The following is a 27,729-nucleotide window of genomic DNA, read 5'->3' as shown; positions in this document are numbered from 1 at the left end:
TTAAATTTGTTGCTCAAGGACAACACACCAAGAATGACGGTCATTTCATCACAGACAAATTATGGTTTGTCTCCCTTTAAACTAGATGCCCAAACCAATAAGGTTCTTTCCTGGGTAGTGTTGCCATATTGTCAAACAGGTTATGACTTGGTAAAAAACTGAAGTGAAAAAAATTTATTTTTGACTTGCTATGTAGCTCAAGATCAGAAGACGTTCGGCAGCTTTCCAATGCTGACATTAGAGTGAGCATTCCCTTGATTCAGCACATCATTTTCAAGAGTCTGTACACCTTTAAGACATTTTGGTTTGAAGAAAATAAGTAATATATTTTTCCCCTATTGCATAATATTTATTTCAACAATAAAAAAGAGCTTCCTTCAAACATTAGAAACAATCTGTATTTCATTTTAGTGCTTGTGTTTTATACTTACATTTCTTTTTGAGTTATTATTTGTGTGATTTTTCCTTTTAGTGTGTTTGGTTGTTATCACTTTCTCATATGTCTCATATGTTAACGAGGCTGAAACTAGTTACTCAGTTATTTTCTGCTTTTCAGAACAGTAATTTGAATAATTAAATAAAATAATTTAAATAACTAAATAATCAAAGTGGTGGTAGACTATCATATATGTATCTATATCTGTATATGGAACACCTATCTATATCTGTATCTGCATACGGGTATCTACACACACATCTATATATGAGATCTTGCGCTCTCTCTCTATATACATTTATATAGATTATTTTACATACATCACTGGCAAAGAAATTATTACTTTTATAGCATTCAAGTCACATTTGGGGCATTTTTTAAAAAATCGTTTGTTGACAGAGAGATTCAAATAGAAGAAATAGAAATAACTGAACATAATATGATATGACTATATTGCCATTATGTTGATTGTTCCACAGCACATAATAATGCTTTATTTGTACCATGCTGTAATTGGCACTTATACATTCCTTTCTCTGAGAGGCCATTAGAAATGCAATTATGCCAAAACATGATGATATATTTCAGCACATGGAATTGAACCTCTGCCTTTGGCAATAGTCCCATGAGGTAAACACAGCTCTGTGAGCAAAATATTTATCAAAGAAAAAAGTAAAAGCTCATTTTACTATTGTACTGTATAGCATTTGCTTCGCAGCTTAGCCCAGTTTAAAAAAAAAAAAAGGGAACAGGCTGATACTTCTCCCTAGAAAGTAATCAGTCAGTGACTGGTAAGATCATATTAGCAACAGGGGCAGGCTTATGATATTAACCATCTTGTGATCTTATCTGCTCCAGATAATTATTTTGCAATGGAAAGCAAGCAGTAAGCAATACCATCAGCCATTACTCATGGTAGGCAGAGGTTGTGTATTCTGCACTCCTTATGATAAGCCATTCTCTTTGTGTTGTTTTAGTGTCAAAGACAATCCCTATGCCTGTCAAAGATAAGCCATGCATTTTGAAACTCTTCATAATACTGTTTCATTTATCTAAGCCACAACCAAAATGATTTACAAACATGAAAAACAGATATTGGAAAAAAGATTTAATGACTTTTAGTTTCTATAATCAGATGTTGATGAAAGTCAACATCATGTTTGTGAGAATATTCTAGAATTCTTATGTCTACCTTACAGTATCTTTACTATAATAATTCCTTAAACTTAAAATATGCCAAGAAACTTATACACTTACTTCATGTATTTTAAGAAAAAGACAGGAGCTATTGATCACTTTTAATATGAAGATATCAAGAGGTGGAAAGTCTATAGATTGCTGGAGGGAAACATAGCTAAACTAGAACCCAGGTTTAAACACCACATGAAGAATAAATTCCACCTAACCAAACTGTATGTATAAACAGCTTGCATTGGAAATACACATCTTGGACATTGTCATGTTATGTGGCAATAAGTAAGGAGGAAATTGGCGAACACAGCATTTGAGAAAAAGAGTCAAAGAATGTTAGACTGTGTGAGAACTCTACAAAAGATTACTATGTTCTGTGAAAAGATTCTTAGCAGTGATATAAAAGATGATTTAATATGTTTGATGATAAATAGAGAATTTTTTTCCTCTTTCCCAAGAATAGAACCTGAAGTTTTGGCAGTAATGCTTTAAGATAGATGTAGAGAAACCCTTTCTGACTATGGGTTGGATCTTCCTGCTGCAGACACTCAAGAGGAGGTGTGCAATGCTTCAAAGAATCTTTCATTTCTCTCTGGTTGGTATGGGTTACATTATTTAAAACACAGAATTACAAGTATAAAGAAACGGATTTCAAAAATTCCTTTTGGCCTGCTGGAAAACAGGTTGTAAAAACACCTTGTATTGATAGGAAAGGGAAATAAAAGTAAATTTAGAGTTTAGGACTGGTCTTTTTATAGCTAATTTGTAATGAATTAATACACATGAAAAGAAAGTTGATATTGCAAAACAGTGTAATTATTTTGGATTAAAGCAATACATAATTTTAAGAGTAGTTTATAGACAATTCTGTTATACTATGTATAATTCTTCCTCAAGATTCCCCTCTTTTCTTTCTTAAATAGAAACAGACTATTTGCATTAATTTTAATGGTTCAACTGCTTGATTTCTCCCTGCATGAGACTGCATGCTTCAGCACCTCATACCTGATGATATAATAATTCATATACTCTCAAGAGGTGTCAAGAAGGGATTTAAAGTAGAAGCAAAAAAAATATGAACTAAAATTAATGATGATCCCCCACCACTTGCTGATGAATAGTAGAACAAGGTCATTCATTTCAACAAAGAGGGACTGCCTTTTCTCTTAATCTTTTCTGGTGCCTCTGGCTCTGCGGGTGTGATTACAAGCTCCTTTGACACTGCTGGGCAGCACTGCGTAGAATAATACTAAACCCATCCATTAAGAAGTAATAAGGCCATACTATGAAATAATAACTTATTGCATTGTAGTAAACAATGGTACCCAAATACATTGAATATGTTGAATTAATTCATGCAGTATTCAAAAATGTACAGTTTATAGAAAAATTTATATTGATTGATTAGGAACATGGCTACAAATATCAGAAAAGACGTACCAACTTACACAAAGAACTAAAATTTTAGCATACTTTTAAATTTTCAAGGATTTAACAAAATACATTGCTTTTGTTTCTCCTCAATGAACATTTCCCCACCAAAATTATCCACCTAACAATGAACACAAATGTGTGAAGTGACTGTTTTCATAATTTTAGAACAAGAGGTTTCCTTGAATGTCACAGAACAGTTCTGCCTGCATGTCTTAGATGCTTTTTATTATTTATGGAAATATGTCATAAAACTGCCAATAACATCTCCTGAATTTGTTGTTCTATTCCATTTCCCTAGGGGAAGCCCATAGGTAACAGGATCCATCCTCACATCGCCATTATTGCTGCTTTTGTAAGTAATCTCAACGATAACAAAAAAATGACTGTAGAATATTCACTGTTTAACTTACATCCACTGGCCATTTTGTGATATTTAAAAAATAAAAGACATGCACTAGTTGATACAATATTCCCTGTACTTATTTCCAGAGTATTTGAATTTTTGAAGTGGCTAGTTGTCAAATTTGTGAGCATTAAAATCACTTTAAAAATCAAAAAGCAAGAAGTCATTATTTAAACTATAGAGAAATACTTCAACTGACCAAGGATTGGGCACTGTATCACTGTGACAAATGGATGAGAGTGTCACTCCTCCCCCCCAAGTGACATGTACATGTCAAGTAAGAATTCTAATGTCAGGATCAGAGAAAAGACCACTTCACTAGTGTCCCATTATGATGTGTCACCCATACCAGGCTCAAACATGCCACAGACTATTATCAACCTATCAAATTGACTTTGAATTATTAAACAGATGTTGAGACTATGCAAATGAAAGGATAATCATATGTCTTTGATTTGCTGATAAAAACAGATAACATGAAATAGTATATTTTAAAAATCTATACCTTTCTTTTCATTTTAACTCTCTAGAAACCCTCATTTTGACAGTTTTCTCATTCTCAATTATTTGGCAAGTTAAGTAGTCAGCAGATATTCCAAAATGTCACACTGGTGAAATCTTTGGGACTTTAAACAAAAATGTCTACTTGCCAGCTTTCTCATTAAGTGGACTCAATGTGGGATTAAGGATGTTATTTTTCATTTTTGAAATAAGCACAATTCAATTGGCTACATGATTGCAATTCACATTATTCTTTCCTTTATCACATGTAAATGTATTCATTATACATTTTGGTGGAGTGAAAAAGAAAAAAGATAGAATGACATATCATTGTCAGTATAATAAAATGGATCTTCTTAGCCAATTAATATTTTCTTTTGTTTCACATCTCAGATATAATTTTGGTTGGCATCTATGTCTGAGCATATATACATCTCACTACCGAATCATGACAAGGATCGCTATTGAACTAACTCAGAAACTCATCATAAGTCCTTATCAAGTCAATTTCTATGTGGTCACTTTTTATAGTTGTAATTTGTTGAAATCTCATGGGCCTTGCACATTTCCAAAGCTGGTAGATGACAATTAAACTTAGTTTCAAGCTCAAGTGTAGGAATTAGTTTTAAATCACTAAATCAGCCCTTACATTCACCATGGAATCTACTGTATGAGTTCCATAGGTTCAACATACAATCTACTGGAGGGAGGTTGTAGTAGCTTCAGGCACCTTCATTGCCCTGTCCAGTGTCAGTACAGCCCTCTGATCATATCTGTTTGTGAAACAGAATTGTAACAATACTGCTGTACACACTAAGAGACTTGGCAATTGGTAATACCTCTGTAAGGATTTCTTTATTTCTATTTTATCTGCCCTTTCTCTCCATAAATGCATCATTCAAAATACCAAAACTTTTCTAAAATATTTCTTAATATTTATTTTGATAATTACTTTCCACATTAAAATTAACTGATACAAAGTATATTATTGTGATCAATTTCACTCCCTACTTCCCTACATTCATTCATTCAATCATTCAACAAAAAGTTTAAAAGTTATTTACTGCATAGAAGGTGAGGCATACTCATAGATAATTGGGAGGTATAGTGACCAAAAGAAAAATAAATATAGAAGTCATTTAATTTTTATTCTTTTTCATGATTTATTCCCATTGCAAATAAACTATATATGGAAATACCTTCTTACATGTAACAGCCATTTGTATTTCATTTATTATAAAATACGTCTTGCCCATCTTTCTGTTGAGTTGTGGTCTTTGTTTTTTCATTTGGTACTACTGCTTTATTTAATCAGAATTTATTTATTTAATGCTATCTGTTGTACACATTGCAATTTTTTCCAGTTTGTGTTTTTGAAATTGATTTTCTTTCCAGTAATATTACTGCTATTCAGATAACTTTACTTTAGAGTAGCCATCGGTACCAATTTTTATGTGTGGGGTTTGTGGTTTTGTCTCTTGCTAAACACAACCATCCACACGCTGGTATTTTTTCTAATAATTTGGTGATTTCATTTTTATGTTTAAGTCTCTGATGCAACCAGAATTTTTGATGATGCAAAAATTTGACGTTAAGATAATTCTATATATTCACCGGGTTTTTAACCGTTTTTTCTAGCAATGTTACTTTGCAATTTTCTCCCGAATGCTCTGAAATTCTACCTATATTTACTGCTATAATTCTGTTACGTATTTAGATAAATTTCTAACTATTCTTTTTTCCCCACTTTCCTGTCTGTCTACATGTATGCATAGTAGAAAACAATTTTAATTATAGTAGCATTACAATGTAGCTTAATAATGTAGGAAAAAAAGTCTCCACCGTCTCCCAATTTTTCTTTTACTGAAATTTGCTAGAAATTCTTGTATATTACATGACAAAATCAACTTTATTGGTTTATAATTTACACACAATAAAATGCACATCTTTTACATGCAAAGTTTGATGAATTTTGGCTAATTGATACAGTCATGTAACCACCATAAAAATCAAGTTAGATTATCCCCATTGTTCCCTGGTGTCCCTTCCTAGTCACCTTACCAGGGCATTGAACAACCACTAATCTGTGTTGTCATTATAAATTTTATTTGACTCTTCCAAAGTGTCATATAAATAACATTATACAGAGTACCTTCCAGCACCTGCGGGCTGGAGGGAACGCTGCTCACAGCTTTCTGTCAGCACGTCTTCGTGTGTCCTTACCCGCCTTATCCTGCACCCATCCGCCCAGAGCAACCTTCCTCCGCGACCCCGCATCTGAGGCATGGCTGCAGGCTAGGGGCCGCCCTCGCGGTTCCTGTCTGGCTCTTGCCCCCAGCGCTCGCCACCCGCGGCCTCATTGGGACGATGCTGGAGTCCACTAGCGGAACAGAAAAGCTTCACTGGCCTGAGCAAGAACTTGCTAAGAAGTCTATTCTAAATGCAGAAGAGTCCTTGATCATTGACAGCAAAAGAAGCATGCCACATTTACCTCCTGGAATACTAAAGGACATTTTCACAACTGGAACCAGTAGTTACAATGTCCTACTACAGAGCAAAGAGGAGAAAGAGCATCATTCACAAAAACAGTCTTCCTCCACCTACTCCAAAAGATGTAGAAAACCCAGCAATCTCGTAGCTCTTCACGTAGTAAAGATCTTCGCAAGATAAAAGCCCCAGTGCCTGTGATGAGCAGTGGTACTTGGTACTGCCTAGAAAGGCAGCCTGCTGTTTTTGTCACTAGTTCAGTGTCAAGTCCTGTAAAGTTTACACATGGTATCTCTGTCACAGGAAACAGCGTAGTACTGCCACCTACACCCCAAAATGAAAGAAAGGTCAAGCGACGCCATTTCCCTACTTTTCCAAAGCCAAAGCCGCAGCCTCAGCTGTCTAGAAGTTTTGAAAAAGGAGATGAATTTTCTGGAAGGAAATTTTGTATACTGACTGCTATAAAGCCCACCAACTTGGAGAAAGAAAAAGTGAGACTCTTAAGTCTGACTTCACCTACAATCCTCAGTTTGAATATGCTAATCCTTCTCTGCTAAGTGTCTTAACCAAGCACAACAAAGCAACTGACCAGTTTCTTAAGCAGGTAAAATGCTATTTCAGTAGTGGTATTTCATTTTATGTAATGAAAACAATTATTTGCCATCTTATAGAAAGCCAAAAAGAGTTGTTTTAAAATATTCCAATTATTTATAGTTAACTCCCATCCAGAACATGTAAATATGTGACAAGAAATCTCCAAGTGAGTGTCACAGCTCATATGTAAACTACTTTGCACTAATCAAAATCTACAAAGAATCTATTATATAGACGTTGTGTCAGGAAGCAACTATATTAGGAAAAAGCTTCAGATTCTGGTTCCAAGCTTTCATTTGGGAGTTACAAACTTATGGCCCATTCGTCAGCCCACAGACAAGTGTTTGTGTTTTCTTTTTGATTTTGAATGCCTTAGATGGAGCATGCAGTAACTCTGGTTCTCCCTGTTATATTACATTCTCAGCTTGCTTAGGCCCCTAAAAGCATTTTGGGGTCTAGGCTTGATACTGGCCAAGGAACTTTTTTTTTTTGCAGTACGCGGGCCTCTCACTCTTGTGGCCTCTCCCGTTGCGGAGCACAGGTTCCGGACGCACAGGCTCAGCAGCCATGGCTCACGGGCCCAGCTGCTCGGCGGCATGTGGGATCTTCCCGGACGAGGGCACGAACCCGTATCCCCTGCATGGGCAGGCGGACTCTCAACCACTGCACCACCAGGGAAGCCCTCTTATTCCTACTTTTAACAAGAATATTAATATTGGGTAACATGTGATACTTATTTTATAATGTTACAATATTAGCCTACCAATCTATCTAATATTGTTAAGGAAAATGGCAGTTGACTTTTATTGTGTTAGTTCAATATCAAGAAGGCTTTATTTTTGATTAATCATATAGTTGTTTATAATCTTCAATTCTGTATTGTCAAGGGAGCTGTAACAGAGCAAAATAATAGTGGATCTGACAGGTTTATGTATCACACTCAGGTAGTGTGCCCAGGTTTAGTATGGGGTCTCTCAATTCATTCAGACCCATGTCTCTTTCATTTTGTTCTACTGTATTCAACTTGTAGATTGTTTTAAATGTTCCATAATGTTTGTTCTTGATCACCTCATCAGGTCTGTATCTATACTATCATCTTTTTCAAATTATTATGTTTCTTCTATTTGTGATTATTTTCCTGGTATCCTCTTGTATTTTAATTCTTCTGATCCATGAACACAGCATATCTTTCCATTTATTGTGTGTCTTCTTCAGTTTCTTTCATCAATGTCATGTAATTTTCAGTGTAAATATCTTTTACATCATTGTTTAAATTTATTCCTAGATATTTTATTACTTTTGATATAATTGTAAATGGAATTGTTTTTCTTTGTCTCTTTTTCAGATAGTTCATTGTTAATACATAGAAATACAACTGATTTTTGCATATGGATTTTGTATCCTGCAACTTTACTGAATTCATTAATTAGCTCTAACAATTTTTTGGTTGAGTCTTTAGCATTTTCTATATATAAGATCATATCATCTGCAGAGAAAATTTTACTTCTTCTGTTCCAATTTGGATGCTTTTTATTTTTCTTGCTTATTTGTTCTGCCTATGGCTTCTAGTACTATATTGAATAAAACTGGTGAGAGCGAGCACCCTTGCCTTGTTCTTGATCTTAGCGGGAAATCTTTCAAACTTTCACCATTGAGTATGATGTCAACTGTGGATTTGTCATATATGGCATTAATTATGTTGAGGTAGGTTCCTTCTATGACCCGTTTATTGAGAGCTTTTATCTTGAAGGGATGTTAAATGTTGTCAAAAGCTTCTTTCTGCAACTATTGAGATTTTAATTTTTCATTCTATCAATGTGGTTATCAAATTTATTGACTTGCATGTGTTGAACCATGCTTGCATCCAAGCGTTCTGAACCCCACTTGATCATGGTGTGTGATCCTTTTAATGTACTGTTGAATTCAATTCGCTAGTATATTATTGGAAAGTTTTGCGTCTATATTCATCAGGGATATTGGGCTGTAGTTTTCTTTTCTTGTAGTGTCCTTATCTTGCTTTGGTATTTAAGTAATAATGCTGGCCTCATAAAATGAGTTTGGGAGTGCTCCCTCCTCTTCAATTTTTTAGAAGAGTTTGAGAAGGATTAGCCTTAATTCGGCTTTAAATGTTTGATAGAATTCACCAGTGAAGCCATCTGGTCTTGAACATTTCTCTGTTGGGATTGAATCGGTAAGGAAACTGATGCAATCTCCTCACTTGCTTCTGGTCCGTTCAGTTTTTCTATTTCTTCATTTCTTCATGATTCAGTTTTGGTAGGTTGTATGTTTCTAGAAATCTATCCGCTTCTTCTAGGTTACTCAATTTGCTGGTGTATAATTTTCATGGTTGTCTCATGATACTTTGTATTTTGGTGATGCCAGTTGTAATTTCTCCACTTTCATTTCTGATTTTATTTATTTGAGTCTTCTCTCTTTTTTCTTAGTTAATCTAGCCAAAAGTTGATCTATGGGCTTCCCTGCTGGCGCAATGGTTGAGAGTCTGCCTGCTGATGCAGGGGACACGGGTTCGTGCCCTGGTCCGGGAAGATCCCACATGCTGCAGAGCGGCTAGGCCCGTGAGCCATGGCCACTGAGCCTGCGCGTCCGGAGCCTGTGCTCCACAACAGGAGAGGCCACAACAGTGAGAGAGAGGCCTGCGTACCACAAAAAAAAAAAAAAAAAAAAGTTTATTTTGTTTAACTTTAAAAAAAAAACAGCTTTTAATTTCATTGATCTTTTCTATTGTTTTTCTGCTATTTGTGCTCTAATCTTTGTTATTTCCTTCCTTTTGCTAATTTTGGGCTTAATTTGTTCTTCTTTTTCTAGTTCCTTGAGTTGTAATGTTAAGTTGTTTATTTGTGATCTTTCTTTTTTCTTGTTAGGCATTTATCACTATAACTTTCCTCTTAGAACTGCTTTTGCTACATCCCATAATTCTTGTATGTTGTGTTTCCATTCTCATTTGTTTCAAGATGTTTTTTGATTTCCCTTTTGATTTCTTCTTTTACTCCTTGGTTGTTAAGGAGTGTGTTGCTTGATTTCCATATCTGGTCTGCAAGAACCAGTCTAGAGAATAGGTAGTGGGGGCCACCCTGGTACTGTTCCAGACAGGAAACTGGTTTGGCAGATGCCTGCCAGGAGGCCAGATTTACAGGGTCTGGTTTGGAGCCTTGGACCACAGGAGCTGCCTGGGACCAGGGGAGCCAGCTTGTGCAGGGATGGGCCAGGAGGCATGAGTTACAGAAGTCTAATGGGAGCTTCCCACCTAAAGCTGTAGGAGTTGGCCTTGTGCTAGAGCTGGCCAACATTGGGGTCTGCAGTGAATTCAGCTGCTCATTTCACTCTTCTTTTCCCATGGTGTGTCTCTCAGTGCTGGGCTCCCTGAGCTTAAGTGTGGGCTGAATGATGGGGATAATGTGGACCTATCTCTTTCATACTCTTCGATGCCTATTTCTGTGCTTTGTCTGGGTGCTATAAATCTTCACCTGGAATGCCTAACTCTTTGTGAAAGTATTTTTTTGCATGGATAGTTCAAATTGATGTTTTGGGGAGGGGGCAGTGCTAGAAATTCCTATACCACCATCTTGTTGATGTCACTACGTACATTCTTGTTTAATTTCTCAGTTGACTAAAACTATTTGTGCAGCAGTTTTTCATTTTTTGTTTTTTTAAAAATGTTGAGATAGTAAGTGGCAGAGCTAGGACTAGAACCCAAGTGTTTTTTTATTTTTTTAGAAGATGTTGGGGGTATGAGTTTATTAATTAATTAATTAATTTTTGCTGTGTTGGGTCTTCATTTCTGTGTGAGGGCTTTCTTTAGTTGTGGCAAATGGGGGCCACTCTTAATCGCGGTACATGGGCCTCTCACTATCGCGGCTTCTCTTGTTGCGGAGCACAGGCTCCAGACGTGCAGTCTCAGTAGTTGTGGCTCACGGGCCTAGCTGCTCCACGGCATGTGGGATCCTCCCAGACCAGGGCTTGAACCCGTGTCCCCTGCATTGGCAGGCAGATTCTCAACCACTGCACCACCAGGGAAGCCCAACAGTTTTTCTTAAAATGAGAAGATTCTCTAAAAGTTTCATCATGTTTGAAAATATTTTCCTTTTGTTATTATATTTAAATATGGTTTCACTCAGTTTAAAATTCTTTAGTCACTCTTTCTTTCCCCGAAGACCCTACAGTCATCGTTCATTTTCTTCTAGCTCTGAATTCCCAATTTTAATATCTGAATTCAGACTATTTTTTTTTTTTAAGTTAGGAGATAACTTTTACTCCCTGTATTTTCAAAGGATTTATTCTTCATTTTACAAACATGGCACAGTTTTCATTGGTATCCAGCATTTCTTATTTGGAATAGTATATGATACATTGTGTTATATACATTTTTAATTGAAGTAGAGTTGATTTATACTGTTGTGCTAGTTTCAGGTGTACAGCAAAGTGATTTAGTTATATATATATATGTATGTTATATTCTTAAGTCTTTGTATATTTTGGGAATATTTTGTCATATTTTTTACTATTTCTGTAACTACCTTATTTGTCTCTCTTCCTCAAAGATACCAATTATGGATATACTGTGAATACAGATATATGGAGTATACCTACCATGCACATCTAAGAAATGTCTCTGTAAACAACTTAACTTTTTGCTTATTCCCCTCTATTTTGCTCACTTACACTTGAGCTCATGTTTATTTTCATAAACTGTATTGAGCAAAAATCATTCTCTTTTTTGAGGCCTTAAAAGAAATCTTTATTACTGCAATAGTTTTATAGTCTCTTCCTCTTCTTTTCTGAATTTTTCTAGCTTATATTCTATATTATTAGAATTCTTAATTTTTTTCCTAAGAACTTTAAGATATATTATGTAGTTTTATTGGCTTATGTAATTTTTAAAAGAAATCTCTGTAAATGAATTTATTTTTATTTTTATTTTTATTTTTTGTTGGCAGTATGCGGGTTTCTCACTGTTGTGGCCTCTCCTGTTGCGGAGCACAGGCTGAGGACGCACAGGCTCAGCGGCCATGGCTCACGGGCCTAGCCGCTCCGTGGCATGTGGGATCTTTCTGGACCAGGGCATGAACCCGTGTCCCCTGCATCGGCAGGCGGACTCTCAACCACTGCACCACCAGGGAAGCCCTCAACATTTACTTTTTAAAATCTATAAAAATGGCATCAAATGATTTCCTGATAATTTCATTATAATAATAAACTTCAGAATTGATGCCTGGACTATAAAGTTATTTTTTACTCATAGTTAGTCTGGTAAGTCTATTTTTTGTCTAGGAAGCTTACAGAGATTAATTTTATTGGTTCTCTCTCCCACACTCCCAGATACATAATGATGGAAACTACAATATTATTTTGAGCACATGTACTTAAATAACCATTTAAAACTCAAAACAGAACTAAATGGATACAAAGTATTTTCAGATTTGAGTGTGGACTTGTGTTATTTCTCTTCAAAGATCTAAATGCTTTCAGAAATTTAAACTATCAGATTTCCCTGCCCTAAAACTCAATGATAAAATTTCCAAAAAACTGAGCAGTCAGGAATCAATATTTTACTTTGGTCACTACAATTTCATAATGTATTAAACATATGGATTCCATTTTACTAGAAAATGATCACAAATGTATTAACCAATATATTTTTGTGAATTTCAGCTCAAGGGTTATGTTTTAAAAATTCAAATATATGTGTTTTAGACAGGCCAAAATGTAATGTATCATGTGCTATCTTCAACTTCTATTTTGGCACTCAGTAATCTTGACAATATGGCAGAAAAAAAGGAAACAGAGATAACACTCTTGTTTAGAGTGTGACAATATTGATTATGGATTTTTTTCCTTAATCACATTATTATCATGAAATTAATATTGAACATATGATATATAGGAAGACCTTTGTCATCCCACCTTCTTAACATTGATTCAACAGTTACACTATGAATAAGAGTTGGAATGATGGTCTGAATTTTATAAATGATGTTGACAAATATATTGAGTCTTAACAAAATATAACATGTTCTATATTTCATATTTACATATGCCTTTTTAATTTTGAGCTCTGAGAATTTTAAAAGCATATTTTCCATATTATTTTTCTCTGATAAATCAACTATTTTATTCACTAATAAAATTTTTTTTACATAGAGAGAGAAAGTATATTCTGGAAAACTAACTGAACTCCTAATTTCTGGGCAAAATAATCACATGATATAAATGTTAAAGATGTAAAAATCATGGGAAGTATATAGTATAAATACATTGAAACATCTTATAGAGGTTTTAAATTAAAGGTGAATACTTGACATTCTGTACTAGAAAAGAATATTAAGATATAAATGATTAATGTAAATACACTTTATTTATATAACCATTTCATAAATTTGAAAGAAATAAAATTTAAATCAAAGATCAAAGATATTACACATAAAGTGATTAAATTAAATTTTTACAAAATTAGGGTAAATAGTGTACTGGTTAAATATGAAAGTATGAACAGGATCTAAAGGATACCTCTTCAATCAGGAAATTAAAACTTCCAGGTTTGATGAATAATATTTGCAATATAAAATTATATGAAATGTGAAAGCAGAAATTAGGAAACTTATGAAAATCATTACACATGAAGCAACCTTGAAATTTGATTCCTTCTATATTCCTATCTTATTCTGACTTCCTTAATGAAAGCTCATAAATTTCTCATATTGGATAATAAATGGGATCGACAGAGAGAAAAATGGATATAATGACAAAGAAAAGATTTATTAGAGCAAGTTGAGACTTATCTCTTTTGAATTCAGTTCAGTTAAACTAGTATACACTGGGCTTGTGCTATGTGTTATTTACTTTTCCAGGTGCTAAGTAGTCAAAGTAAAAATATTGATCCTATCCTCATGTTCAAGAACATTAGAGGTGAGATTCAGACAATATCGACTGAGCAGACAAAAAGAAATTTGTAAATGGTTAAGCTTCTTAAATTTTGACAAGAATTGCTTCCAAACGGTTAAATGTGCCTTAAATCCATATACATTTGATGTGACTAACAGTAATGATATATAATTACAATGTATCCACTACCACCCCTTTCTACTGTGACAGTGAGAGTCAATCTTTTCCCTTACACTCTAAAAAAAAAGATTAAAAACTAGCATGCATGAAAAGTTTTCAGACAGAGAACAGAGACAAAAATTTCAGATTATTATTATTTTGTTCACTTGCCTATCAGACCATATGTAAATTATATCTTGGAAGAGAGTGTCCATGACTCAATAGGACCAGGCTCTGGAAATAACAGAAGCAGGTTATTCACCCAGACTCTCTCCAGGTAACAGTAGAATGATGGCATGGAAAATATACAGAAGTCCATGTGGCTATCAAGATAATTTTTCAAGATTTCCAGAGGAAGACTGCACAGTGGCTTGTTACATTACTTGAATAATATACATGGAATGATCTTAGAAAAAGGCCTAGGACATGGTAAATAATGAATAAATATTACTTATTATTAATAATTATTATTAATTAAATACAATTAATATTCATAATAATTTCTATTATTAAATTCTCAGGTTGTATTAATTTTTTTCACTCCAACATTTTATTTCATACTGTCAGCCAGAGGAGTTCATTTTGAATTTATATAATCAGTGTTACTTCTTCTGGAACTGCAACCAAAATTTTCTACTGTAAGTATTATAAAATAACATGCATATCGATAACTACCTTAAATGTAAATGGACTAAATGCTCCCACAAAAAGACACAGATTGGCTGAATGGATAGAAAAACAAGACCCATATATTTGCTGTCTACAAGAGACCCACTTCAGACCTAGAGACACATACAGCCTGAAAGTAAGGGGATGGAAAAAGATATTTCATGCAAATGGAAACCAAAAGAAAGCTGGAGTAGCAATTCTCATATCAGACAGAATAGACTTTAAAATAAAGACTATTAGAAAAGACAAAGGAGGACACTACATAATGATCAAGGGATCAATCCAAGAAGAAGATATAACAATTATAAATATTTAGGCACCCAACACAGGAGCACCTCAATACATAAGGCAAATTACTAACAGCCATAAAAGGGGAAATCGACAGTAACACATTCATAGTAGGGGACTTTAACACCCCACTTTCACCAATGGACAGATCATCCAAAATGAAAATAAATAAGGAAACACAAGCTTTAAATGATACATTAAACAAGATGGACTTAATTGATATTTATATGACATTCCATCCAAAAACAACAGAATACACATTTTTCAGAAGAGCTCATGGAATATTCTCCAGGATAGATCATATCTTGGGTCACAAGTCAAGCCTTGGTAAATTTAAGAATATTGAAATTGTTTAAGTATCATTTCCGACCACAACGCTATAAGACTAGATATCAATTACAGGAAAAGATCTGTAAAAAATACAAACACATGGAGGCTAAACAATACACTACTTAATAACAAAGTGATCACTGAAGAAATCAAACAGGAAATCAAAAAATACCTAGAAACAAATGACAATGGAGACACGATGACCCAAAACCTATGGGATGCAGCAAAAACAGTTCTAAGAGGGAAGTTTATAGCAATACAATCCTACCTTAAGACATAGGAAACATCTCGAATAAACAACCTAACCTTGCACCTAAAGCAATTAGAGAAAGAAGAACAAAAAAACCCAAAAGTTAGCAGAAGGAAAGAAATCGTGAAAATCAGATCAGAAATAAATGAAAAAGAAATGAAAGAAACGATAGGAAAGAGCAATAAAACTAAAAGCTGGTTCTTTGAGAAGATAAACAAAATGGATAAACCATTAGCCAGACTCATCAAGAAAAAAAGGGAGAAGACTCAAATCAATAGAATCAGAAATGAAAAAGGAGAAGTAACAACTGACACTGCAGAAATACAAAAGATCATGAGAGATTACTACAAACAACTCTATGCCAATAAAATGCGCAATCTGGAAGAAATGGACAAATTCTTAGAAATGCACAAGCTGCCAAGACTGAATCAGGAAGAAATAGAAAATATGAATAGACCAATCACAAGAACTGAAATTGAAAGCGTGATTAAAAATCTTCCAACAAACAAAAGCCCAGGACCAGATGGCTTCACAGGCGAATTCTTATCAAATATTTAGAGAAGAGCTAACACCTATACTTCTCAAAATCTTCCAAAATATAGCAGAGGGAGGAACACTTCCAAACACATTCTACAAGGCCACCATCACCTTGATACCAAAACCAGACAAGGATGTCACAAAGAAAGAAAACTACAGGCCAATATCACTGATGAACATAGATGCAAAAATCCTCAGCAAAATACAAGCAAACAGAATCCAACAGCACATTAAAAGGATCATACACCATGATCAAGTGGGGTTTATTCCAGGAATGCAAGGATTCTTCAATATACACAAAACAATCAATGTGATAAACCATATTAACAAATTGAAGGAGAAAAACCATATGATCATCTCAATAGATGCAGAGAAAGCTTTTGACATAATTCAACAGCGATTTATGATAAAAACCCTGCAGAAAGTAGGCATAGAGGGAACTTTCCTCAACATAATAAAGGCCATATATGACAAAACCACAGCCAACATCATCTTCAATGGTGAAAAACTGAAAACATTTCCACTAAGATCAGGAACAAGACAAGTTTGCCCACTCTCACCACTCTTATTCAACATAGCTTTGGAAGTTTTAGCCACAGCAATCAGAGAAGAAAAGGAAATAAAAGGAATCCAAATTGGAAAAGAAGAACTAAAGCTGTCACTGTTTGCAGATGACATGATACTATACATAGAGAATCCTAAAGATGCTACCAGGAAACTACTAGAGCTAATCAATGAATTTGGTAAAGTAGCAGGATACAAAATTAATGCACAGAAATCTCTGGCATTCCTATACACTAATGATGAAAAATTTGAAAGTGAAATCAAGAAAACACTTCCATTTACCATTGCAACAAAAATAATAAAATATCTAGGAATAAACCCACCTAAGGAGACAAAAGACCTGTATGCAGAAAATTATAAGACACTGATGAAAGAAATTAAAGATGATACAAATAGATGGAGAGATATACCATGTTCTTGGATTGGAAGAATCAACATTGTGAAAATGACTCTATTACCCTAAGCAATCTATAGATTCAATGCAATCCCTATCAAACTAACACTGGCATTTTTCACAGAACTAGAACAAAAAATTTCACAATTTGTAGGGAAACACAAAACACCCCGAATAGCCAAAGCAATCTTGAGAATGAAAAACGGAGCTGGAGGAATCAGGCTCCCTGACTTCAGACTATACTACAAAGCTACAGTAATCAAGACTGTATGGTACTGGCACAAAAACAGAAAGATAGATCAATGCAACAGGATAGAAAGCCCAGAGATAAACCCACGCACATATGGTCACCTTATCTTTGATAAAGGAGGCAGGAATGTACAGTGGAGAAAGGACAGCCTCTTCAATAAGTGGTGCTGGGAAAACTGGACAGGTATATGTAAAAGTATGAGATTAGATCACACTCTAACACCATACACAAAAATAAGCTCAAAATGGATTAAAGACCTAAATGTAAGGCCAGAAACTATCAACCTGTTTTAGGAAAACATAGGCAGAACACTCTATGACATAAATCACAGCAAGATCCTTTTTGACCCATCTCCTAGAGAAATGGAAATAAAAACAAAAATAAACAAATGGGACCTAATGAAACTTCAAAGCTTTTGCACAGCAAAGGAAACCATAAACAAGACCAAAAGACAACCCTGAGAATGGGAGATAATATTTGCAAATGAAGCAACTGACAAAGGATTAATTTCCAAAATTTACAAGCAGCTCATGCAGCTCAATAACAAAAAAACAAACAACCCAATCCAAAAATGGGCAGAAGACCTAAATAGACATTTCTCCAAACAAGATATACAGACTGCCAACAAACACATGAAAGAATGCTCAACATCATTAATCATTAGAGAAATGCAAATCATAACTACAATGAGATATCATCTCACACCAGTCAGAATGGCCATCATCAAAAAATCTACAAACAATAAATGCTGGAGAGGGTGTGGAGAAAAGGGAACACTCTTACACTGCTGGTGGGAATGTGAATTGGTTTAGCCACTATGGAGAACAGTATGGAGGTTCCTTAAAAAACTACAAATAGAACTACCATATGACCCAGCAATCCCACTACTGGGCATATACCCTGGGAAAACCAAAATTCAAAAAGAGTCATGTACCAAAATGTTCATTGCAGCTCTATTTACAATAGCCCAGAGATGGAAACAACGTAAGTGCCCATCATCGGATGAATGGATAAAGAAGATGTGGCACATATATACAATGGAATATTACTGAGCCATAAAAAGAAACGAAATTGAGCTATTTGTAATGAGGTGGATAGACCTAGAGTCTGTCATACAGAGTGAAGTAAGTCAGAAAGAGAGAGACAAATACCGTATGCTAACACATATATATGGAATTTAAGAAAAAAAAAAAGTCATGAAGAACCTAGCGGTAAGACAGGAATAAAGACACAGATCTACTAGAGAATGGACTTGAGCATATGGGGAGGGGGAAGAGTAAGCTGTGACAAAGCGAAAGAGAGGCATGGACATATATACACTACCAAACATAAGGTAGATAGCTAGTGGGAAGCAGCCGCATAGCACAGGGAGATCAGCTCGGTGCTTTGTGACTGCCTGGAGGGGTGGGATAGGGAGGGTGGGAGGGAGGGAGACGCAAGAAGGAAGAGATATGGGGACATATGTATATGTATAACTGATTCACTTTGTTATAAAGCAGAAACTAACACACCATAGTAAAGCAATAATAAAAAAATAAACCTGAAATTAATGCATCCGAAATTAAATTTTCCAACAGCTGTCTTAAAGAATAATTCACATATAATAAGTTATACATATTTAGAGTGTATTGTTTAAGTTCTGAAATACGGAAACACCCGTGAAACCCTCACTATAAAAAGACACTGAACATATTCATTGTCCTCCCAAGGTGTTCTCATGCCCCTTTGTATTTATTTCCTTCCTCTTTATTCCTACCCCCTCCCTATCTCCAGGCATACTCTGATCTGCTTTTCATATATATTTAGATTTTGCACATTCTGAAATTTTATAAAAATGAAATTATATAGTATCCATTCTTTTATGAGGGCTGTGGCTTCTTTAACTCAGTAAAATTAGTTTGAGATTTCATCCATCTTGTAGCATGTATTCATTTTTATTCTTGAGTAATATTCCAAAGTATTGATATACCGATTTGTTTATGCATTAAACCAGTGATGAACATTTGAATTGCTTCCAGATCTGAGTTATTATAAGTAAGGCTTCTATTAATATTCATGCAAAAGTACTGACATATGCTTACATATCTCATAGGTATATACTAAGGAGTAGAATGACTAGACATATGGTAGGTAGGTGTATTATTAAATTTAACAAAACTGTCAAACTATTTTTCTAGCTGATTGTCTCAGTGAATGAAAATTCTAGTTTCTTCTTATCTTCACTAACCTTTGGCATGTTTGGACTTTTTAATTGCCATTCTAAGTGATGTGTACGTTATTTAACTTGCTTTTTTAGAATAATCAGTATATTTGACTATTTTTCATGTGCTTATGTATCATGTGTTTATCTTTTTTGGTGAGTGTTTGTTCAAATCACTTGCCCATTCTAAATTGGCTTTCTTAAAATTGCATTTGAACGGTCTTTACATATTCTGGATACAAGTAATTTATCGTATGTATGGTTTGCCAATATTTTTCCAATTTTGTGTATTGTCCTTTCATTTTCTTAGCAGCATCTTTGTAGAGCAGATTTTTAATTCTGATGAAGTGCAGTTTACCAACTTTGTTTTTGTGTAGCACGTTTTTGCTGTTGTATCCAAGAAATCTTTGTCTAATTCATGGAAACAAATATTTTCTTCTATGTTTTTCTCTAGAACTTTTATAGTTTTGGTATTTACATTTAGGTTTCTGGTTTATTTTGGCTTAATTTTTTAAGTGGTGTGCAGTATGGGTCTAAGTACATTTTTTGTGTATGAATATCCAACTGTTTTACCACTGCTTTTTAAAATTCTATCATTTTCCACTGAACTGCCTTTGCAACTATATCACTATTCCCTATCTTGTTCTATTGCTCTATTTGTTTGAATTTATGCCATTATCACACATCTTGATTGTTGTAACCTTATAATATGTTATAAAATGTAGTGTTGACTTTATAAATTTGTTCTTCTCTCTCAAAGCTGTTTTGGATATTATATAATTTTGCATTTCCATATAAATTTGAAAATCAATTTTCGATTCCTGCAAAGCACCTGCTGGGATTTTTATTAGGATTCCTTTATATCTGTATATCAATTTGGACAGAATTGTCCTCTTAACAATATCAAGTCTTTGAACTCACGAACGTGGTATGTCCTTTACTTATTTAGATCTCTTTATCACACCAATGTATTATAATTTCCAGTGCACAGGTCTTTCAAATATTTTGTTAGATTGATCTCTAATATGTTACATGCTTTGACACTATTGTATATGTTATTGATTATAAATTTAATTTCTGATTATTCATTGCTATTATATAAGATACAATTGATTTTTGTATAAAGATATTATTTCCTTCACTCACTTGTTAGTTTTTGTGTTCAATTCACTTATTTGTTTCAGTGGGTTTTATAGATTCCACTGAATGGATGATCATACTATTTGCAAATAAAGATACACAAGATCATCAGAAAAAATTCTTCCTTTTTTAATTTGGATTATTTTTTCTCATCTCATTATATTGACTAGAATCTCCAGTACAATGATGGATAGAAGTGGTGGGAGTAGTTGACCTTGTTTTCTTTCATATATCCAGAGTAAAAGATTAAGTTTTCACCATTAGATATGATGTTAGTTGTAGATTTTTTTGTAGATGCCTTTTATCAGGTTTAGGAAGTCTCTATCTTAATGTTTTGATAATTTCTATCAGTAATGGATGTAGTATTTTGTTAACTTTTATCTGTATTTATTGAGATGGTCATTTTTTCAAAATTTTAAAAAATTTGATATAATGAACTAATTGATTTTACAAGTGTTAAATCAACTTGAAGAAACCATACTTGATAACCGGGTATTATTTTTTGTACTGATAGATTCAATTTGCTAAAATTCTGATTATAATTTTTACAGTTTTTTGCCATATAATTTTCACTTCTTCGTAGTGTCCTAGTCTGTTTTTATTGTCATGGTGTCCCTGGTGTTATAGAATGAGTTGAGACAATTTTCTGGAGGAGTTTGTGTAGAATTGGTTTTATTTCTTCTTTAAATGTTTAGTTGAATTCATCAGTGAGGTCATCTGGGCCAAGATTTTTCCCTGTGGAGAAGCTGTTTAACTATTAAAGATATACTGTTCCTCTCTGGGCCCTTGGTGGCCTCAAATTTGTTAGTCTCAAGAGATTCTTCAGCCCAGTGATCTTCAGAGGGTAATTCTCCAGCTCAGAAAATGTTGAAACCTAGGCATCCCTTCCTAGGAACCAAAATCAGCAGAATAAAGGATCTTGGCAGCAATATGACACAGCTGAAAATGTCTGAGAGAGCATATAAAAATGGAAGTAGAAAAATAAGAGCAAGAACCTGAGACTATGGAGAATACACAGCAAAAACCTTTTCTTGTAGTGTCATCTTGAACCAGTTCTGGAAATCAACTCATCCTTCCAAAATGAACATAAAGTGACTGTGAACGAGGAGTCCCTGTCATCAGCCAGAGTCACACTCAGGTCTCATGTGAGGTAATGAGTGTGCAGGACAGTTCTGAGAGGAAACAGAATATGGCTGAAGAACACTGAAGGGAAGACAGGCATTAGATGAGATCTGCTGACTAGCTGATTGTACCACAAGGAAATTCTAACATTTGTTAGAAGTTTAAAATATCTCAAATTATGTTAGAACTTTAAAAAGCAATATACAAAATGGATATCTCCCTATGATGCCAGAAGTAGTATGTTACAAGTAACTTCATGATGAGAGAATCTCTATATATTTATGTTTTATCTATATATTTATGTTTATATGTATGTTTATATTTACAGGTTGTAGATTCTGAAAAACCAGCACAGATTATTTGAAATACTGACCAGGCTGAAACCAATAATATTTTCTTTTTCTGTTGTGTTTTATGTGCCTCCTCTCTTCACTGGATAACATAAATTTTCTGCTATTTTCCTTAGCTAACAATATCAATGTTTGGGTCTTAACTGTATTATGCATTGGGTGGCTGAAATATAACAGAGAAAGGAAATTTGCTTCTACTTTTTAAATGTTTGGATATTGAGGTTAATGTCTAAGAAAGTTTACAGGATGAAAGTAGTTTATAGCAAGACAGACAGATATAAAAAGAAAGGGAAAGAGAGAAACAGAGATGGATGTGAATGAATCCATTGTTTATTTTGACATGCTAACATTGTCCATCAGAGAAACTAGGTCAGATAATTGTCATTGTCTTACCGAGCTCTCTCATCCCTTGGAGAAGTATACTTAAGTGGAGAGGATAACGACAACAATAATAGCTGACATTTATTGAGTGTTTATTACTTGCCAGACTGTTTTTTCAGCATGAAATATGTACTCTCTCCTTAGATAGCTCTTATACTTGTATAATACTACAATAGTCCTTTCAGGGATGTATTATTACTGTTCCTATTTTAACATGAGAAAACTGAGAGACTAGTGAAATTAAGTAAATTGTCAGGATCACAAGCTGGTCTGTTGTGGCTTCAATGTTCCAACCCACCTGCTTTGTGCCTTTAGCTTGCACTAAGTTATACTTCATAAATGTATTTCTCTGCACTTATAATTTGACAAGATATTGGTATAATGTCTATCTGCCCTGAGATAATATGAGGAAATTCAAATATGTATTAATTCCCTAACAAATAACTAGAAAATAAAGTTCAAGCCACTTAAAATAGCATTAAGATAACCTGTATGATACATATGGTTGAATGAACTATTTCTTAAATCCCTTATTATCTCTCTCATATATTCAAATACTGCACTCAAGCCATTCAAATTCAAATCAGGTGTAGTAATATGTGCCCAATTCTTCATTAAATACATTTGTTGTTTATTTTATAAATGTCAGAAAAATACAATTTAAAATAAAATTAATTCAGTGCAGCAAGCAGGTAATCTTTTAAAGATGAAAGATATAATTCACCATGTAGAGATAACTGTCAAAATTCTTTTCCCTAAAATATTACTGGAGACATTATAAAGAACCAGTAGAAATCCAAGAAAAAAATCTGTTCAGATATATAAAGAGATCAAGTGAATGTTTTCACTGGTATAATATTTTTAGTCTTTGCAAAACGCAAAACCAATATTCACATATCTTATAAAATGTTCATAGGTAGAACTGTGTATTTATTACACAGTTTTGATAATCACAGATTATCAAAAAATGCTCTAGTATCTTTTTCCTATTTATTATCAAAAATGCTGTGATTATCAAAAAATGCTCTAGTATCTTTTTCCTACTTACCCATTCCATCATTTTTTCCCTCATATAGCCTACATACGTACGTTACTCCAAACTTTTCTCCATGCTAATACACAAAATATACATGGAGGATATTTCATTGTTTAATAAAAACTGGTTCATGCTATATAAGTTTTCTCTTCCAATTTTTCATTGTATATAATTATGTTTTTATTATTTTAATTAATTCTTTTTATTGCCTTAACATTTATTTTATTGTTTTTATGGTTACAACTTGTTCAGAAACTCAAATGCGTTAGGCATTCATGTTGTGGATAGTTTTGGTACTATAAGCAGCTCTATAGTAAATATTATCTACTATAAAGTTTTTCAAGTATAATTTCTATTTTTATCTAGTATAGCCCCAGGACTGAAAATGTTGTGTCTAAGAGCATGAGCACTTACACTTTAATAGACACTGACTGATTTCTCAAGAAGGTGGGAAATCCTTCACATTTCTACTTAGTGCATTAAAATACTTCTCCCTCAGCATTAGGTGTTAACATTCCCCTTCCCACTTTATTTCATATTATCAGTTGTTAGAGTCATATTTTTTCACTTTATATCATATTTGGAATAAGGATGTCATTTATAATGAATATTAAATTTATATTTGCAAGGTGTTTCCCCTGATGTTACATAAAATAATGCTTTGTCTTAGATTTCATGAAATACGGTTAGTTTTAAAAAGCTCATTCAGGAGGTACAAAATGACTTAAGAAAATCTGCATGATTTGAAAATGCTGTGTAGTAGTTTAATTGGCAATTTAATTTTACTTTTTGGTAACACATAAAAAATAAGCCTCTTAATATGTATAACTGAATCACTTTGCCGTACACCAGAAACCAATACAACGTTGTAAATCATCTATACTTCAGTAAATAAATAAAACAATGAAAATATAAGCCTCTTATAAACAATGTCATCTACAATTCAACGAATTAAGCAATATTCCACTATGTTGTACTGTATACTTAATACCTACAAAACATGGGATCAGAAGAAAAGGTGAAAATAAAAATGGCTCCTCTCTCACCATCATTACAAATAATCTACATGCATGATAATAAATTATTCATTCCATCTTGAAAACTGGGTTAAAGGTCCTAGCTCATGGAGAGCAGAGAGGACACAGGGGACACAGCAAGCATCCCAATGAATTGGAGCTGCCACTCCCCACTGGTCACTTTATGCTCTTTAGGCTATGGATCAGGGGGCAAAGGAAGGAGTTAATTTGCTGTCAGTGGTAATAGATCCTGATTACCATGAGAAACTGTAATTGCCACTATAAAATCATAGCAGAAAGAAAAGTATATGGAACCTATGGAATTCACTGTTAGCATGGTGTATATATGTCCTGTGATAATAGAAAACAATTGTGATAAGAAAGGCAAAACAACTAAGACTCAGATGCCTGGAGCATGGATCTGTGTGTCCCTGACTTAGCCCATTTGCAGAGCCATAACAAAATACCATAGACTGTGTAATTTATACACAATAGAAGTTTATCTCTCACAATTCTGGAGGCTGGGAAGTCCAAGATTGAGGCACCAGCAGATTTAGTGTCCAGTGAGGGCCCACCTCTGGTTTCACTGTGTTCTCACATGGTAGAAGGAGCAAAGGAGCTATCTAGGGTCTCCTTTATAAAGGCATTAATTCCACTGATCAAGACTCCATTCTCATAACCTAATCACCTCCTAAAGTCCCCACCTCCAAAACCATCTCATTGGTCATTAGGTTTCAACATATGAATTTGGGGGGAACAAAAGATTCAGACCATAGTAGTCATCTCACCATATAAGCACAGCTGCCTGATCAAAGTGCTGCCCAAGGGTAAGAGAAATCTAGAATACTTAAGGGAGAAGAAAGATGGTGAAAATTTTTCAGCTATAAAAGCAGTTGCAGCAGCAGGACTGTAGCTTGTTTCTTAAAGACACCACCTTGAAGAGGACACTGATGGATTGTACCTTCTGTCTCAGAGAAGAAATAAGAGCACCTTGTATAACATTCAGTTTGCTGTATAGCAGAAACTAACACAACATTGTAAATCAACTATACTCCAATAAAAAAATAAATAGTAAAATTGATATTTGAACTCATATTAGTCTGATTACAACTTGTAAATTTTTATCATTACATTCTACCTCTTAGTTTAAATGATTTATAAAATAGTACTGGGAAAATTAAAGAAATATTAATAATTTAGAAAAAGAAATGATTCTCATTATAGAAAAAAACAGTAAAATATAATTTGTTTAAATTTAAAAAATAGAAACATTTTGGAATCTGTGTTTCTTAAGTTATTGAGAAGAAACAATACATATACAAGACAATTTTTGAGATAGATTAGTAATAATACAAAACTTTCACTTGCAAACATTAAAACTCTAATTATATCGACTATACACAACAGGTATAAAAATGGGCAAAGAAATTAATAGATAGAATATTGAGTTGAATTCTGTTGCATAACTGATTACAACAAATGGATTCACCATTTTTAAGAATTATTCAAAACCTGTAGACATCAGTAATGCTCTCTGTAATCCAGTATCCATTAACACACCAACAGTTTTACGGATTCTCAATGAATATATTGCTAAGAAATCCCATTTAACTCTGTCTTAACGCTAGGTTTAGGCATTAGTAAAGCTAAATTGGGCAAGCAAGGCCACAGTATTTTACAATGCTCTATTTTCCCTGTCTTTGTATATGTTATGTTTGTCTGTTTTCACTAAAAAGCAAATTCATATATAACAATTTGTGTTGTGAAGTTAATTTTATCAATTCACTTGATTATTCTGAATAAGTAAATAAGAACTTTTTGAGGAAATTTAAAATGTGGGTTAGGTTGATCTTTTTTAAAGTTGATGTTTCAAGAGTATGTGTTAAGTTATCTACTTGGGTAATTATAAAAGTGTGTTCAATGTAGATACATGAATGTGTCATATTCATCTACTGCTTGCGTATAGATGAATAAAAATGAAATACAAAAAAGGAAACATTTTTATTATAATAGATAATTGGCATAAAATATTTTTAACTTCTCAATCAAAAAATTACTGTGTAAGAAGAAGCTCTTCTGTTTGTGGTTGGTTAGTATGAGAGCAGAACTGTTTTGCATTTTAGAGGTTAAAATATTTAGGCCCAATTATTTTTATAGATGCAAGTGTAGTTTTTTCTCTTTCCTTCCCTCCCTCCCTCCTCTTCCTTCCTTCCTTCCTTTCCTTCCTTGCTTTTTTTCTTCTTTCTCTCTCTTTTTCTTTCCCTTCCTTCTTTCTTTGCCCCACTTCCTCCCCTTTCTTTTCTTGCCCCTCTCTCTCCCTCCCTCCCTTCTCTCTTCCTCCTCTCCTCTTCCTTCCTTCCTTTTTTCTTTCTTTCTTTCTTTCTTTCTTCTTTCTTTCTCTCTCTTTTCTTTCCCTTCCTTCTTTCTTTGCCCCACTCCCTCCTCTTTCTTTTCTTGCCCCTCTCTCTCTCCCTCCCTCCATTTCTCTTCCTACTTTCCTCTTCCTTCCTTCCTTCCTTTCTTTAACTGAATACATATACTTTCCCATTACTGTTGTTTAATTTTCTCCTTATAAAACAAACTAACAAGAAGACCCCTTTTACTTATCCAAGTGAATCACATCCTTAATAGAAAGCAGACCCTAATTTTTATGCCCAAGGAAAGATCTCATACTTCACTAAGCAGGTAGTATATTTAGGTTTCACTTTTTTCTCCTTCCTTTCTATTTCCTTCAAGTCATTAGGAAGAACAGGGGTACTATTTTCTCAAAACACCTACATTTAATTGTTGGTTATTGTTTGTCCCATAGGAAGACATGAACAGCTGGATTAAAATAAACTGTAATGATAGAAAAAGAAAAAAAAAAGAAAGAGAACATTCTCATTTGGTGGATGATTTACATTGTTCAGGGGGGAAAAATCCAACAAAATTAAATAGGCGTTCTGAGGCTAAATAATTTATGTTGTGATTTTGCCAAATTTTTTAAATTTTTACTTCTGTCTGTCTTTGACTCCATCATGTTAACACTCTGAAATAAAGGCGTTATTATCTGAAAGTCAATATACTGAAAAGTATCTATTAAAACCTCACCTTAGAG

At 34.0% G+C, this 27,729-nt stretch overlaps 1 pseudogene; it reads left to right on the top strand.

Annotated features, from left to right (window-relative positions):
* Positions 1-6,332: 6,332 nt before the first annotated feature.
* Positions 6,333-7,146, top strand: LOC114902475 (annotated as a pseudogene).
* Positions 7,147-27,729: the final 20,583 nt, after the last annotated feature.

This window comes from Monodon monoceros, unplaced genomic scaffold, assembly GCF_005190385.1.
Source record: "Monodon monoceros isolate NGI ecotype Baffin Bay Population unplaced genomic scaffold, NGI_Narwhal_1 Super_Scaffold_20, whole genome shotgun sequence".
In the NCBI taxonomy this organism is placed as follows: domain Eukaryota; kingdom Metazoa; phylum Chordata; class Mammalia; order Artiodactyla; family Monodontidae; genus Monodon; species Monodon monoceros.
This window is presented reverse-complemented; position numbering and strand designations above follow the sequence as displayed.